The following is a 13,994-nucleotide window of genomic DNA, read 5'->3' as shown; positions in this document are numbered from 1 at the left end:
TGCTCTTGAGGCTAATAAGATTTATTGATCCTCTGTATTTAAGTCAAAATGCTATTGTCTCTCTTATTGGCTAGGCGGTGTGTTTGACCTGTGACCTCTGAACTCTGCCCTCTCCTTCTACTCAAAATTGATGGACAGGCCTGATGTTAAGTGTAATAACTTTTTTTAGGAGGTGCTAATATTAGTCGTGGTGGGTCAAGCCCGTGGACTCTTGTGAAAGTGTCGGGCTGCACTCCGAAACTTGAACCCTCGCAAATATGCCTATCAGCATTTCACGACATACAACCTTGCCACTTAAGTCATTTAGCAGACACTCTGATCCAGAGCCACTTACAGGACGTAATGAGTGCATACATTCACTCATACAGGTCCCCAGCGGGAATCAAACCCACAACCCTAGCATTGCAAACACCATGCCCTACCAACTGAGCCACGGTGACTTAATAGACACGTGATCAGAGATCCGGGACTGCCGCTCAGCCTAGGACTTGATGCTAAATGCAGTACGAGACTTTGGCTGATGTCTGACTTAGCTCTGACTGACTTTGATGTTTGAAGGTGTCCTAAAATGGACACCGTACTAGTGTGAGCTGTTAGGGGGTCAAGTTCAAAACCATTGAAGAAAAAGATGTGTGGGCCATAACAGTAGAACTCAATATCTTGTGAGTTTGACTGGTATTGCTCTGAATCGTTCTGTCAATATATCACTTCTGAATGGCAATTGGGAAAGAATTTCAGGGTAGTTTGAAAAGTACAGACTCTTTTTGGACTTTGTTGCTGATGAAAGGCATGGTTCAACAGAGATTTGTGGGAGGTTAATATACAGACACACAGGCAAGGGTGCTGGGACTAGACTCTAGACTTTAGACATTGCAGCACTGTTGATTGTGTCTCAAAACTTCTAATTGGTGGAAAGACTGGTGCTGACCTGGAAAGACCAATTCAAGTCAATATATTTCACATTGATGGACTGGGCTGTGTCTGGGCTGGGCTGTGTCTGGGCTGGGCTGTGTTTGGGCTGGGCTGTGTCTGGGCTGTGTCTGGGCTGTGTTTGGGCTGGGCTGTGTTTGGGCTGGGCTGTGTCTGGGTTGGGCTGTGTTTGGGCTGGGCTGTGTCTGGGCTGTGTCTGGGCTGGACTGTGTTTGGGCTGGACTGGGCTGTGTCTGGGCTGGACTGGGCTGTGTCTGGGCTGGACTGTGTCAGAGGTGGGCTGGGCTGTGTCTGGGCTGGGCTCTGTCTGGGCTGGGCTGTGTCTGGGCTGTGCTGTGTCTGGGCTGGACTGGGCTGTGCTGGGCTGTGTCTGGGCTGCGCTGTACTGTGTCTGGGCTGTGCTGGGCTGTGCTGTGTCTGGGCTGTGCTGTGTCTGGGCTGTGCTGGACTGTGTCTGGGCTGTGCTGTGTCTGGGCTGTACTGTGTCTGGGCTGTACTGTGTCTGGGCTGCGCTGGACTGTGCCTGGGCTGTGCTGTGTTTGAGCTGTGCTGGGCTGTGCTGTGTCTGGGCTGTGCTGTGTTTGGGCTGTGCTGGGCTGTGCTGTGTCTGGGCTGTGCTGTGTCTGGGCTGGACTGGACTGTGTCTGGGCTGGGCTCTGTCTGGGCTGGGCTGTGTCTGGGCTGGGCTGTGTCTGGGCTGTGCTGTGTCTGGGCTGGACTGGGCTGTGCTGGGCTGTGCTGGGCTGTGTCTGGGCTGGGCTGCTCTGTACTGTGTCTGGGCTGTGCTGGGCTGTGTCTGGGCTGGGCTGCGCTGTACTGTGTCTGGGCTGTGCTGGGCTATGCTGGGCTGGGCTGTGTCTGGGCTGCGCTGGACTGTGTGTGGGCTGCGCTGGACTGTGTGTGGGCTGTGCTGGGCTGTGCTGTGTCTGGGCTGTGCTGTGTCTGGGCTGTGCTGTGTCTGGGCTGTGTCTGGGCTGTGCTGTGAGTGAAAGACACAGCTGCAGTGGAATAAAGACATCAGACAGTGATGACAGGACAGCTCTCTTCTCCGTGCCTGAAATGCTCAGAAACCCTGTAGGACAGACCAGACCAGACCAGACTGCTGTACTGCAGCCTCACATCTTAGACCAGACTCTTTTTGGACTTTGTTGCTGATGAAAGGCATGGTTCAACAGAGATTTGTGGGAGGTTAATATACAGACACACAGGCAAGGGTGCTGGGACTAGACTCTAGACTTTAGACATTGCAGCACTGTTGATTGTGTCTCAAAACTTCTAATTGGTGGAAAGACTGGTGCTGACCTGGAAAGACCAATTCAAGTCAATATATTTCACATTGATGGACTGGGCTGTGTCTGGGCTGGGCTGTGTCTGGGCTGGGCTGTGTTTGGGCTGGGCTGTGTCTGGGCTGTGTCTGGGCTGTGTATGGGCTGGGCTGTGTTTGGGCTGGGCTGTGTCTGGGTTGGGCTGTGTTTGGGCTGGGCTGTGTCTGGGCTGTGTCTGGGCTGGACTGTGTTTGGGCTGGACTGGGCTGTGTCTGGGCTGGACTGGGCTGTGTCTGGGCTGGACTGTGTCAGAGGTGGGCTGGGCTGTGTCTGGGCTGGGCTGTGTCTGGGCTGTGCTGTGTCTGGGCTGGACTGGGCTGTGCTGGGCTGTGTCTGGGCTGGGCTGCGCTGTACTGTGTCTGGGCTGTGCTGGGCTGTGCTGTGTCTGGGCTGTGCTGTGTCTGGGCTGTGCTGGACTGTGTCTGGGCTGTGCTGTGTCTGGGCTGTACTGTGTCTGGGCTGTACTGTGTCTGGGCTGCGCTGGACTGTGTCTGGGCTGTGCTGTGTTTGGGCTGTGCTGGGCTGTGCTGTGTCTGGGCTGTGCTGTGTTTGGGCTGTGCTGGGCTGTGCTGTGTCTGGGCTGTGCTGTGTCTGGGCTGGACTGGACTGTGTCTGGGCTGGGCTCTGTCTGGGCTGGGCTGTGTCTGGGCTGGGCTGTGTCTGGGCTGTGCTGTGTCTGGGCTGGACTGGGCTGTGCTGGGCTGTGCTGGGCTGTGTCTGGGCTGGGCTGCTCTGTACTGTGTCTGGGCTGTGCTGGGCTGTGTCTGGGCTGGGCTGCGCTGTACTGTGTCTGGGCTGTGCTGGGCTATGCTGGGCTGGGCTGTGTCTGGGCTGCGCTGGACTGTGTGTGGGCTGCGCTGGACTGTGTGTGGGCTGTGCTGGGCTGTGCTGTGTCTGGGCTGTGCTGTGTCTGGGCTGTGCTGTGTCTGGGCTGTGTCTGGGCTGTGCTGTGAGTGAAAGACACAGCTGCAGTGGAATAAAGACATCAGACAGTGATGACAGGACAGCTCTCTTCTCCGTGCCTGAAATGCTCAGAAACCCTGTAGGACAGACCAGACCAGACCAGACCAGACCAGACTGCTGTACTGCAGCCTCACATCTTAGAGATATAGCACACTGGGTACACAGTGCAGCGACACATAAGCAACCTAGTTAAATGACAATCCAAGCTTGAATGCGCACACACACGTACACACACACACACACACACACACACACACACACACACACACACACACACACACTAAGAACAGTCATCTGCCTTCTCCAAGAAAGATTATTGATGCCAGCCACTCTGAAGCAGATGACATTAGTCTGGTCATGTCAGAATGCATCAGTGATGTGGTATCTTCATACCCCCCGGGGATCCCTCTGTACGCCTTGTGTCTGGCCGCGGGTCAGGAAAAGACGGTTCATGTTGTTGGCTAATGTATCAGAGGATCAAGGCTCACTGATGCCCTGCAGGCTCTTTCGATGAAGAGCCCTGACTGGACTGGACTCACTGGACGGCGCCACCGAAGTGGCAATTTAAATCCAGTCAAACTAGAGTGTAGAGTGCGGCTGATGTCCTGTACTAGCTGAGTAGTGAGTGCCTTGGTGAGCGAGTTGCGTCCATGTCATAGTTTACTGTAACTAGGTCAAATGATTGTTAGGGCAAGCTGGGATAGGGCGTATGTACTGTCACTGAGTTCATTTGGTTCTAGTGACATAGAGTATCAGGTAAGCACTCACATACTCTCTCCAGACTGTTGGCCGGGTGTAGACGTGAATACCGGCGAGGTCTTGCGGGGAGGTAGAAAATGTAGACCGGCTGGTGCCACGCCAGTGCCCAGAGTAATAGTAGTGTTGCCTTCCATGCGAAGCAGCATTGCAGCAGTTTGTGGTGTGAGGTAGCACTAAAAGCCCCAACCCCCCCTCACCTCTCTCTCCACCTAGCAGGGCCTTGTTGGCAGGCCCAGGTTCCAGGCGATGCCCTCCCTGCGGGGTCTGGTAGCAGGGGCCCCGGCCCTCCTCCAGTCAGTCTCCCTGATTAGTGGTTAGCATTGGCTCCGTGACAACACAAGCCTCTCACAGTGTGGAATGCACAGCGATAATGGCTCTGTCAGCAAACTTAACGCCAGAGCAGCCGAGCCGGTGGCAAGTTTACAATGCCCCCACATCACACCACTAGCGCTCTCCTTTCTCAATCTAATTACGCAAAACAAAAATCATTTACATTGCATATAAGAGTACAATTGGTAGCACATTGCTAAAAAAGCAGTGGCTAAGTTTTGTTCCTGGTAGAAAGTGTTTTTCCACAAGGTCCTTGGCTACAGGCCAAGGTTCAGTGTTTTTAGTTGTGTGCACAAAGGGTGCATCCTAAACAGTACAGTATTTCTCTATGTAGTACACTACTTTTGACTAGTGCCAAACTCGTTCATATAATGCACAGGGCCCAATATAATCCCCTGGAGATGCTGTAGTAAGCTGTGTGCTTTGGCTCGTTGGAGTGATTGTCAATGTTTTATCTGAAATCAAATCAAAGCTTTGTCAAAAAAACAAACAACAGTTACTAACATTATTATCTGAGATTATCAAGCAATCTCTTTTATTCCGACCTCCTATGCAACAGTAATTCACAAATGGCTCCACTAGACGGCAGCTCTGTCCAGGCAGTGCAACATTTTGATGTTAAATGTATTGCGATATCAGAGGTTGTTTTTGCAAAAGCATTTCGCATAATATGGGCGGCAGGGTAGCCTAGTGGTTAGAGCGTTGGACTAGTAACTGGAAGATTGCGAGTTCAAACCCCCGAGCTGACAAGGTACAAATCTGTCGTTTTGCCCCTGAACAGGGAGTTAACCCACTGTTCCTAGGCCGTCATTGAAAATAAGAATTTGTTCTTAACTGACTTGCCTGGTTAAATAAAGGTAAAATAAATAAAAAAATATGCTTGCAATTAGAATGATACTGTAAACTTAACTAGACAATATTATTTCCAGTGTTATCCTAATTCTAGGCGGATGTCAAAAATCACGTATGGTGAAGATGCTCCTAGATGCTGATCTTGGGTCAGTTTGGCATTCCCCCCACTATTGATTAAGGTTAAGACTGGGGGAGGGGAAAACTGTTCCTAGATCTGTGCCTAGGGGAAACTTCACCCCAGAGCACATTCAGTAACTGGTCATTCTGAATTAAAATGTGTTCTGAACTGAAAAGCTCCTCTGTTCCATTCTATCTCTCCCTGTTCCGTTCAGTGATTCTGTCTAGACTGGTAGATTCTAATCGTGCTCGCTGGACACTAACATGGCGCTAGCCAGTTTATGGCACTTATCTGATTCTAGAGATAGAGAGACAGCATTGCACACTCCAACAAAGAAACAAGCCCCAGACGTTTATTTTGGCCCGCACACATAGTAAAAAGGTTGTGCTTGTTTCTCTAGCCCTGGAAATGACTTAAAACAAAGATCTTCTTGACATGTCTCGTGGTTGAATAGTTTAAGGAAACTATCAATCAAATAATTCAACTGGAAGCTTTTTATTCCATGGTTACGTTTGACCAAAGCTCACTAATCGTCAGTGTCTGACGATTAGTGCATATCCCCTGGAGAGGAAGGGCAGGGTATAGACAGAGCATTATATAGTGCTTTAATTGTGTTTGGTTTGAGAACTAAGATGTAGCGTTATGTTTTCCTTTGTGGTGCAGAGGGTAAGTTCGTGAGTGGCTCCTTGAAGGGAGCAGGGATGGATAATGATAGAGTTTGGTTGGGCACCCCCCCCATTGAGAACCTCCCCATTCATTACCTCTGGAAGAGCTGTGAAAGACTGCGATTCAAATGTACTAGCTACAAAATGTCTCCTGACGTTTTTATTTTCATGTTTCCTCTCACTGCCCCTCAAATCTTTGGACATTGTTCTTAGATAAAGATGGGGTGAGGGGTGACATAGTATTATGGACTACAGAGGAGCCGGTTGCCACGGAAGCAGACTGAGGCAGTTACTCAGGGTTTCCGGGATCCTGCCAGGTTGTCATGGACGACAGGCAAAGGGGATGCCTAGTCAGTTGCACAACTGAATGCATTCAACTGCATTTAACCCCACCCCTCTGAATCAAGAGAGGTGTAGGGCGACTGCCTTAATCGACATCCACGGTGCCCGGGGAGCAGTTGTTTTTGGGGGTTAACTGTCTTTAACTGACCTTTCGATTACTGGCCCAACGCTCCGCTACCTGCCGCCCCATGGGACCACTATTGCATGGAGGAGGCAACCCTGCAAAGACAAAGGTCTGCATTAAATAACGCTATGCATTATAGAACAAACGATGTGCGTTTGTCCGAGAAACTATTTTCATAAGCTTCAAAAAACGCCTACATTTAAAAAATATATATAAATAATATATATATATCATATTGCTAAGCAACTACAATACATATGGTTGTCATCAGAGAGTGAAAATACCATGGATTGTCACATGATATGCTCCATCAAAACCAAGTGGCTCGTCTTCAATGTTCCCTGTTCAGTATGTGTGTGTTAATCCATACACACAGTGAAAGACTGAACTAAACAGAGAAGAGAATATCGCTATGGTTCATCCTGCTCATTTCAGTCAGCACGCTCCGGGAGGAAGTTTCCCCTAGCTACAGATCTAGGATCAGCTTCCCCTCCCCCAATCTTAACCTTAACCATTAGTGGGGAAAATGCAAAACTGACCCAAGATCATTGTCAGTCAGCACTGCAGTGGGAGGTACCTCTCTAGTTCATTGTCTGGTAGTTAGTTCATTACACTGGCCAGGCCAGAGCTTGAGGAACCCAGCAGATGTTTATATACTCAGAGAAGATGCTCCAGACCCCGTAAGCACAGAGGAAGCCATGGTGTTCATACCATCTGGCTGTCTATCTATCTGTTAGTCTGCTTTCCTAGCCTCTTACCCCCAAGTACAGACATTCTGTGTCAACTCAACCATCTGTCTGTTAGTCTGCTTTCCCTGCCCCTTACCCCCAAGTACAGACAGTCTGTGTCAACTCAACCACCTGGCTGTCTATCTGTTAGTCTGCTTTCCTAGCCTCTTACCCCCAAGTACAGACAGTCTGCATCAACTCAACCATCTATCTGTATATCTGTCTGTTAGTCTGCTTTCCTAGCCCTTTACCCCCAAGTACAGACAGTCTGCGTCAACTCAACCATCTGGCTGTCTATCTATCTGTTAGTCTGCTTTCCTAGCCCCTTACCCCCAAGTACAGACAGTCTGCGTCAACTCAACCATCTGGCTGTCTATCTATCTGTTAGTCTGCTTTCCTAGCCCCTTACCCCCAAGTACAGACAGTCTGCGTCAACTCAACCATCTGGCTGTCTATCTATCTGTTAGTCTGCTTTCCTAGCCCCTTACCCCCAAGTACAGACAGTCTGCGTCAACTCAACCATCTGGCTGTCTATCTATCTGTTAGTCTGCTTTCCTAGCCCCTTACCCCCAAGTACAGACAGTCTGCGTCAACTCAACCATCTGTCTGTTAGTCTGCTTTCCTAGCCTCTTACCCCCAAGTACAGACAGTCTGCGTCAACTCAACCATCTGGCTGTCTATCTATCTGTTAGTCTGCTTTCCTAGCCCCTTACCCCCAAGTACAGACAGTCTGCGTCAACTCAACCATCTGGCTGTCTATCTATCTGTTAGTCTGCTTTCCTAGCCCCTTACCCCCAAGTACAGACAGTCTGCGTCAACTCAACCATCTGTCTGTTAGTCTGCTTTCCTAGCCCCTTACCCCCAAGTACAGACAGTCTGCGTCGACTCAACCATCTGGCTGTGGGATTTCCAGCAGCACTGACATTTTTAATTAAGTCACTGAAAGGTTGAATAAAGTTGGTTCTCACACATAAATAAAGACCAGGCTTGGTCTGGCTGTCTGCAGAAGCCATCAGCACAGGATGTGTGTGATCCATCTTTATGTGTTGAAGGGGACTGGTGTGGTGTCTGTCCTGCACTGATGGCATCTGCAGACAGATAGATAGACAGAGAGACAGGCAGACAGGCAGATAAATGGACAGATGGACAGATAGATAGGCAGACAGACAGGCAGGCAGGCAGACAGACAGGCAGATAAATGGACAGATGGACAGATAGATAGGCAGACAGACAGACAGACAGGCAGATAAATGGACATATGGACAGATAGATAGGCAGACAGACAGACAGGCAGGCAGACAGACAGGCAGATAAATGGACGTATGGACAGATAGATAGGCAGACAGACAGGCAGGCAGACAGACAGGCAGATAAATGGGCATATGGACAGATAGATAGGCAGACAGACAGGCAGGCAGATACATGGACATATGGACAGGTAGAATGGTCAGACAGACAGGCAGGCAGACAGACAGACAGGCAGATAAATGGACAGATGGACAGATAGATAGGCAGACAGACAGACAGGCAGAAAAATGGACAGATAGATAGGCAGACAGACAGGCAGATAAATGGACAGATGGACAGATAGATAGGCAGACAGACAGGCAGACAGGCAGATAAATGGACAGATGGACAGATAGATAGGCAGACAGACAGGCAGGCAGACAGACAGGCAGAAAAATGGACAGATAGATAGGCAGACAGACAGGCAGATAAATGGACAGATGGACAGATAGATAGGCAGACAGACAGGCAGGCAGACAGACAGACAGGCAGATAAATGGACAGATAGACAGATAGATAGGCATACAGACAGGCAGGCAGACAGACAGGCAGATAAATGGACAGATAGATAGGCAGGCAGACAGACAGGCAGAAAACACCCTTCAACACATAAAGACCTTCCGAGATGGATCGCACACTCTGAATCCAACACGTATACGGCAACACTTCCTGAGCACATTCTCTCTGAATCCAACACGTATACGGCAACACTTCCTGAGCACATTCTCTCTGAATCCAACACTTATACGGCAACACTTCCTGAGCACATTCTCTCTGAATCCAACACGGCAACACTTCCTGAGCACATTCTCTCTGAATCCAACACGTCCTAAGCACATTCTCTCTGAATCAACACATTCCTAAGCACATTTCTCACATCTGAATCCAACACGGCAACACTTCCTGAGCACATTCTCTCTGAATCCAACACGTATACGGCAACACTTCCTGAGCACATTCTCTCTGAATCCAACACGTATACGGCAACACTTCCTGAGCACATTCTCTCTGAATCCAACACGTATACGGCAACACTTCCTGAGCACATTCTCTCTGAATCCAACACGTATACGGCAACACTTCCTGAGCACATTCTCTCTGAATCCAACACGTATACGGCAACACTTCCTGAGCACATTCTCTCTGAATCCAACACGGCAAAACTTCCTGAGCACATTCTCTCTGCATCCAACATGGCAACACTTCCTGAGCACATTCTCTCTGAATCCAACACGGCAACACTTCCTGAGCACATTCTCTCTGAATCCAACACGGCAACACTTCCTGAGCACATTCTCTCTGAATCCAACACGGCAACACTTCCTGAGCACATTCTCTCTGAATCCAAACACGTATACGGCAACACTTCCTGAGCACATTCTCTCTGAATCCAACACGTATACGGCAACACTTCCTGAGCACATTCTCTCTGAATCCAACACTCAACACTTCCTGAGCACATTCTCTGAATCCAACACGGCAACACTTCCTGAGCACATTCTCTCTGAATCCAACACGTATACACATCCTGAGCACATTCTCTCTGAATCCAACACGGCAACACTTCCTGAGCACATTCTCTCTGAATCCAACACGTATACGGCAACACTTCCTGAGCACATTCTCTCTGAATCCAACACGTATACGGCAACACTTCCTGAGCACATTCTCTCTGAATCCAACACGTATACGGCAACACTTCCTGAGCACATTCTCTCTGAATCCAACACGTATACGGCAACACTTCCTGAGCACATTCTCTCTGAATCCAACACGTATACGGCAACACTTCCTGAGCACATTCTCTCTGAATCCAACACGGCAAAACTTCCTGAGCACATTCTCTCTGCATCCAACATGGCAACACTTCCTGAGCACATTCTCTCTGAATCCAACACGGCAACACTTCCTGAGCACATTCTCTCTGAATCCAACACGGCAACACTTCCTGAGCACATTCTCTCTGAATCCAACACGGCAACACTTCCTGAGCACATTCTCTCTGAATCCAACACGTATACGGCAACACTTCCTGAGCACATTCTCTCTGAATCCAACACGACAACACTTCCTGAGCACTTGAAACTCAAAGGGTCATTGGTTAGATTGCCGCTGGGGTCACATATAAAATACAGTAAGCTCCAAAAGTATTGGGACAGTGATAAATTGTTTGTTGTTTTGGCTCTGTACTCCAGCACTTTGGATTTGAAATGATACAATGACTATGAGGTTAAAGTGCCGACTGTAAGGTTTCATTTGAGTCACTTTGGATGACAGGGTCCTGCTAAATAGCATACATTATTAGTATGACTTCCTAACCTGCCAAACAGGCAATATGAGTGTTGTATTGTGCTGACCAAGCCATGGAAAACAGATTTGTTGTGGAGTTTTTTAACAGTTTAGTTTTCGAGAGTCAATTAAATAGGATTACCGTCAGCCCAATTAGTTCAAAGCTTAACACGCTTTAATGCTAATGCAGTGTCAACAGCTCCATCTCTCGTAGCAAGTCAGCTGCAATATAGACACCTATTTTAATATAATTTCAAAGAGTAGTTTCCACCTAATATGTTACGCAAAATGTTGTTTTATCTGCAGTACTTCAAATATAATTGTGTGGTTATTAGCTGCATGCTGTCGTCAGCCTCAGTCGAATGCCTTCCCCCGGACCGAAAGGCTGAAGTAGAAGCACACAGCGGCCATTTCGTCCTGTTAGGTCCCTCGGTGAACACAGAAATGATCTCTCTCTCTCTCTCCCTCCCTCCCTCCCTCCCTCCCTCCCTCCCTCCCTCCCTCTGTCTTTGCTGCCCTCTCTCACTCTTTCTTCTCTCCCTCCCTCCCTCCCTCCCTCCCTCCCTCCCTCCCTCCCCCTCCCCCTCTCTTTGCTGCCCTCTCTCACTCTTTCTTCTCTCTCTCTCTCTTTCTCTCTTTCTCTCACTGCCTCCCTCAGCCTCTGTTGCAGCAGCATGGTGCAGGACTGGAGAAGAATAGTGTTGGATGTTAAAGTACTTAAGAGTATGTGAGTTCAGCAGTAAGCCAGTGTTCAATATGGAGAACCTCGCCATAAAAATTTTTAAAAACATACGTACGCCTCATTCCCGCAGCGACCCCAAACCAGAGGGCTGGCCCTGAATGTCTCCACCTGTCAATCATCTCAACATTTGAGTGTGTTTGGATGTTCTCCCTCTCTTCCTCAATCCCTGCCTCTCTTCCTCCCTCCCTCCAGGCCAGTGATGACATGGCGGGGCGAGCCTAATGGATCCCCTCACAGTGAAGGGAAAGGGGGAGGGATACCTAGTCAGTTGTCGTCCACATGTAACCCGACCCCTCTGAACCAGAACTGTACCTCTGTTAGTATCAGTAGTTCTGCCTTCCTCTGGAGAAAGACAGTTATATTAACAGTTTTACACTTGTCACGTAGCCTAATTTTGGCCAGCTAATAGCCGAACCACCAATCAAGCAACATTATGGACTAAACATTCAAATCCCGTTGCTGCAGGATTATTGTTCTGCAACAATACTGGTCAAATTAAGATGGGCCAGTTAGATGAATAGCAGGATAATGCCTTGGGCCAGTTAGATGAATAGCAGGATAATGCATTGGGTCTGTTAGGTGAATAGCAGGATAATGCCTTGGGCCAGTTAGATGAATAGCAGGATAATGCCTTGGGTCTGTTAGGTGAATAGCAGGATAATGCATTGGGTCTGTTAGGTGAATAGCAGGATAATGCCTTGGGTCTGTTAGGTGAATAGCAGGATAATGCCTTGGGTCTGTTAGGTGAATAGCAGGATAATGCCTTGGGCCAGTTAGATGAATAGCAGGATAATGCCTTGGGCCAGTTAGATGAATAGCAGGATAATGCCTTGGGTCTGTTAGATGAATAGCAGGATAATGCCTTGGGTCAGTTAGATGAATAGCAGGTTAATGCCTTGGGCCAGTTAGATGAATAGCAGGATAATGCCTTGGGCCAGTTAGATGAATAGCAGGATAATGCCTTGGGTCAGTTAGATGAATAGCAGGATAATGCCTTGGGTCAGTTAGATGAATAGCAGGATAATGCCTTGGGTCTGTTAGGTGAATAGCAGGATAATGCCTTGGGCCAGTTAGATGAATAGCAGGATAATGCCTTGGGTCTGTTAGGTGAATAGCAGGATAATGCCTTGGGTCTGTTAGGTGAATAGCAGGATAATGCCTTGGGTCTGTTAGATGAATAGCAGGATAATGCCTTGGGTCTGTTAGGTGAATAGCAGGATAATGCCGTTGGTCTGTTAGGTGAATAGCAGGATAATGCCTTGGGTCTGTTAGGTGAATAGCAGGATAATGCCTTGGGCCAGTTAGGTGAATAGCAGGACAATGCCTTGGGCCAGTTAGATGAATAGCAGGATAATGCCTTGGGTCTGTTAGGTGAATAGCAGGATAATGCCTTGGGTCTGTTAGGTGAATAGCAGGATAATGCCTTGGGTCTGTTAGATGAATAGCAGGATAATGCCTTGGGTCTGTTAGGTGAATAGCATGATAATGCCTTGGGTCTGGTGAAAGCACCAATTTGTAAGTCGCTCTGGATAAGAGCGTCTGCTAAATGACTTAAATGTAAATGTAATGATGTCTGTTAGGTGAATAGCAGGATAATGCCTTGGGTCTGTTAGGTGAATAGCAGGATAATGCCTTGGGCCAGTTAGATGAATAGCAGGATAATGCCTTGGGTCTGTTAGATGAATAGCAGGATAATGCCTTGGGTCTGTTAGGTGAATAGCAGGATAATGCCTTGGGTCTGTTAGGTGAATAGCAGGATAATGCCTTGGGTCTGTTAGATGAATAGCAGGATAATGCCTTGGGTCTGTTAGGTGAATAGCAGGATAATGCCTTGGGTCTGTTAGGTGAATAGCAGGATAATGCCTTGGGCCAGTTAGATGAATAGCAGGATAATATCTTGGGCCAGTTAGATGAATAGCAGGATAATGCCTTGGGTCTGTTAGGTGAATAGCAGGATAATGCCTTGGGTCTGTTAGGTGAATAGCAGGATAATGCCTTGGGTCTGTTAGATGAATAGCAGGATAATGCCTTGGGTCTGTTAGGTGAATAGCAGGATAATGCATTGGGTCTGTTAGGTGAATAGCAGGATAATGCATTGGGTCTGTTAGGTGAATAGCAGGATAATGCCTTGGGTCTGTTAGGTGAATAGCAGGATAATGCCTTGGGCCAGTTAGATGAATAGCAGGATAATGCCGTGGGTCTGTTAGGTGAATAACAGAATAATGCCTTGGACCAGTTAGATGAATAACAGGATAATGCCTTGGACCAGTGAGACGAATAACAGGATAATGCCTTGGGCCAGTTAGGTGAATGAGACTTGATTGGAATGGTGTGCTGTCTGTGTCGTTCACCTACAGTATAGGTTCTTTATGGTGTGAGAAACTCAGGCAGGCACGTGGATGGCATGATGACCCTGCCAGTCTGGCCAACCTTGGCTGGTAGAGTGGGCACTGGGCAGGGAAGCCCCCTAACAGCAGGCCCCTGGTTAGTGTAATCACATCCCCAGTATGGGACAATGCACACATGGTGTCCCGACACAC

General features: G+C 48.5%; 1 protein-coding gene across 1 annotated transcript in view; it reads left to right on the top strand.

Moving 5' to 3' along the window:
- Positions 1-13,994, top strand: part of unc5ca (unc-5 netrin receptor Ca) — a 367,477-nt gene that overhangs the window by 243,788 nt on the left and 109,695 nt on the right.

The sequence above is a fragment of the Oncorhynchus nerka genome, linkage group LG27 (genome assembly GCF_034236695.1).
Source record: "Oncorhynchus nerka isolate Pitt River linkage group LG27, Oner_Uvic_2.0, whole genome shotgun sequence".
NCBI classification, from domain to species: Eukaryota; Metazoa; Chordata; class Actinopteri; order Salmoniformes; family Salmonidae; genus Oncorhynchus; species Oncorhynchus nerka.
Note: the sequence above shows the minus strand (reverse complement) of the source record. Positions and strands in the feature narration are given on the sequence as shown.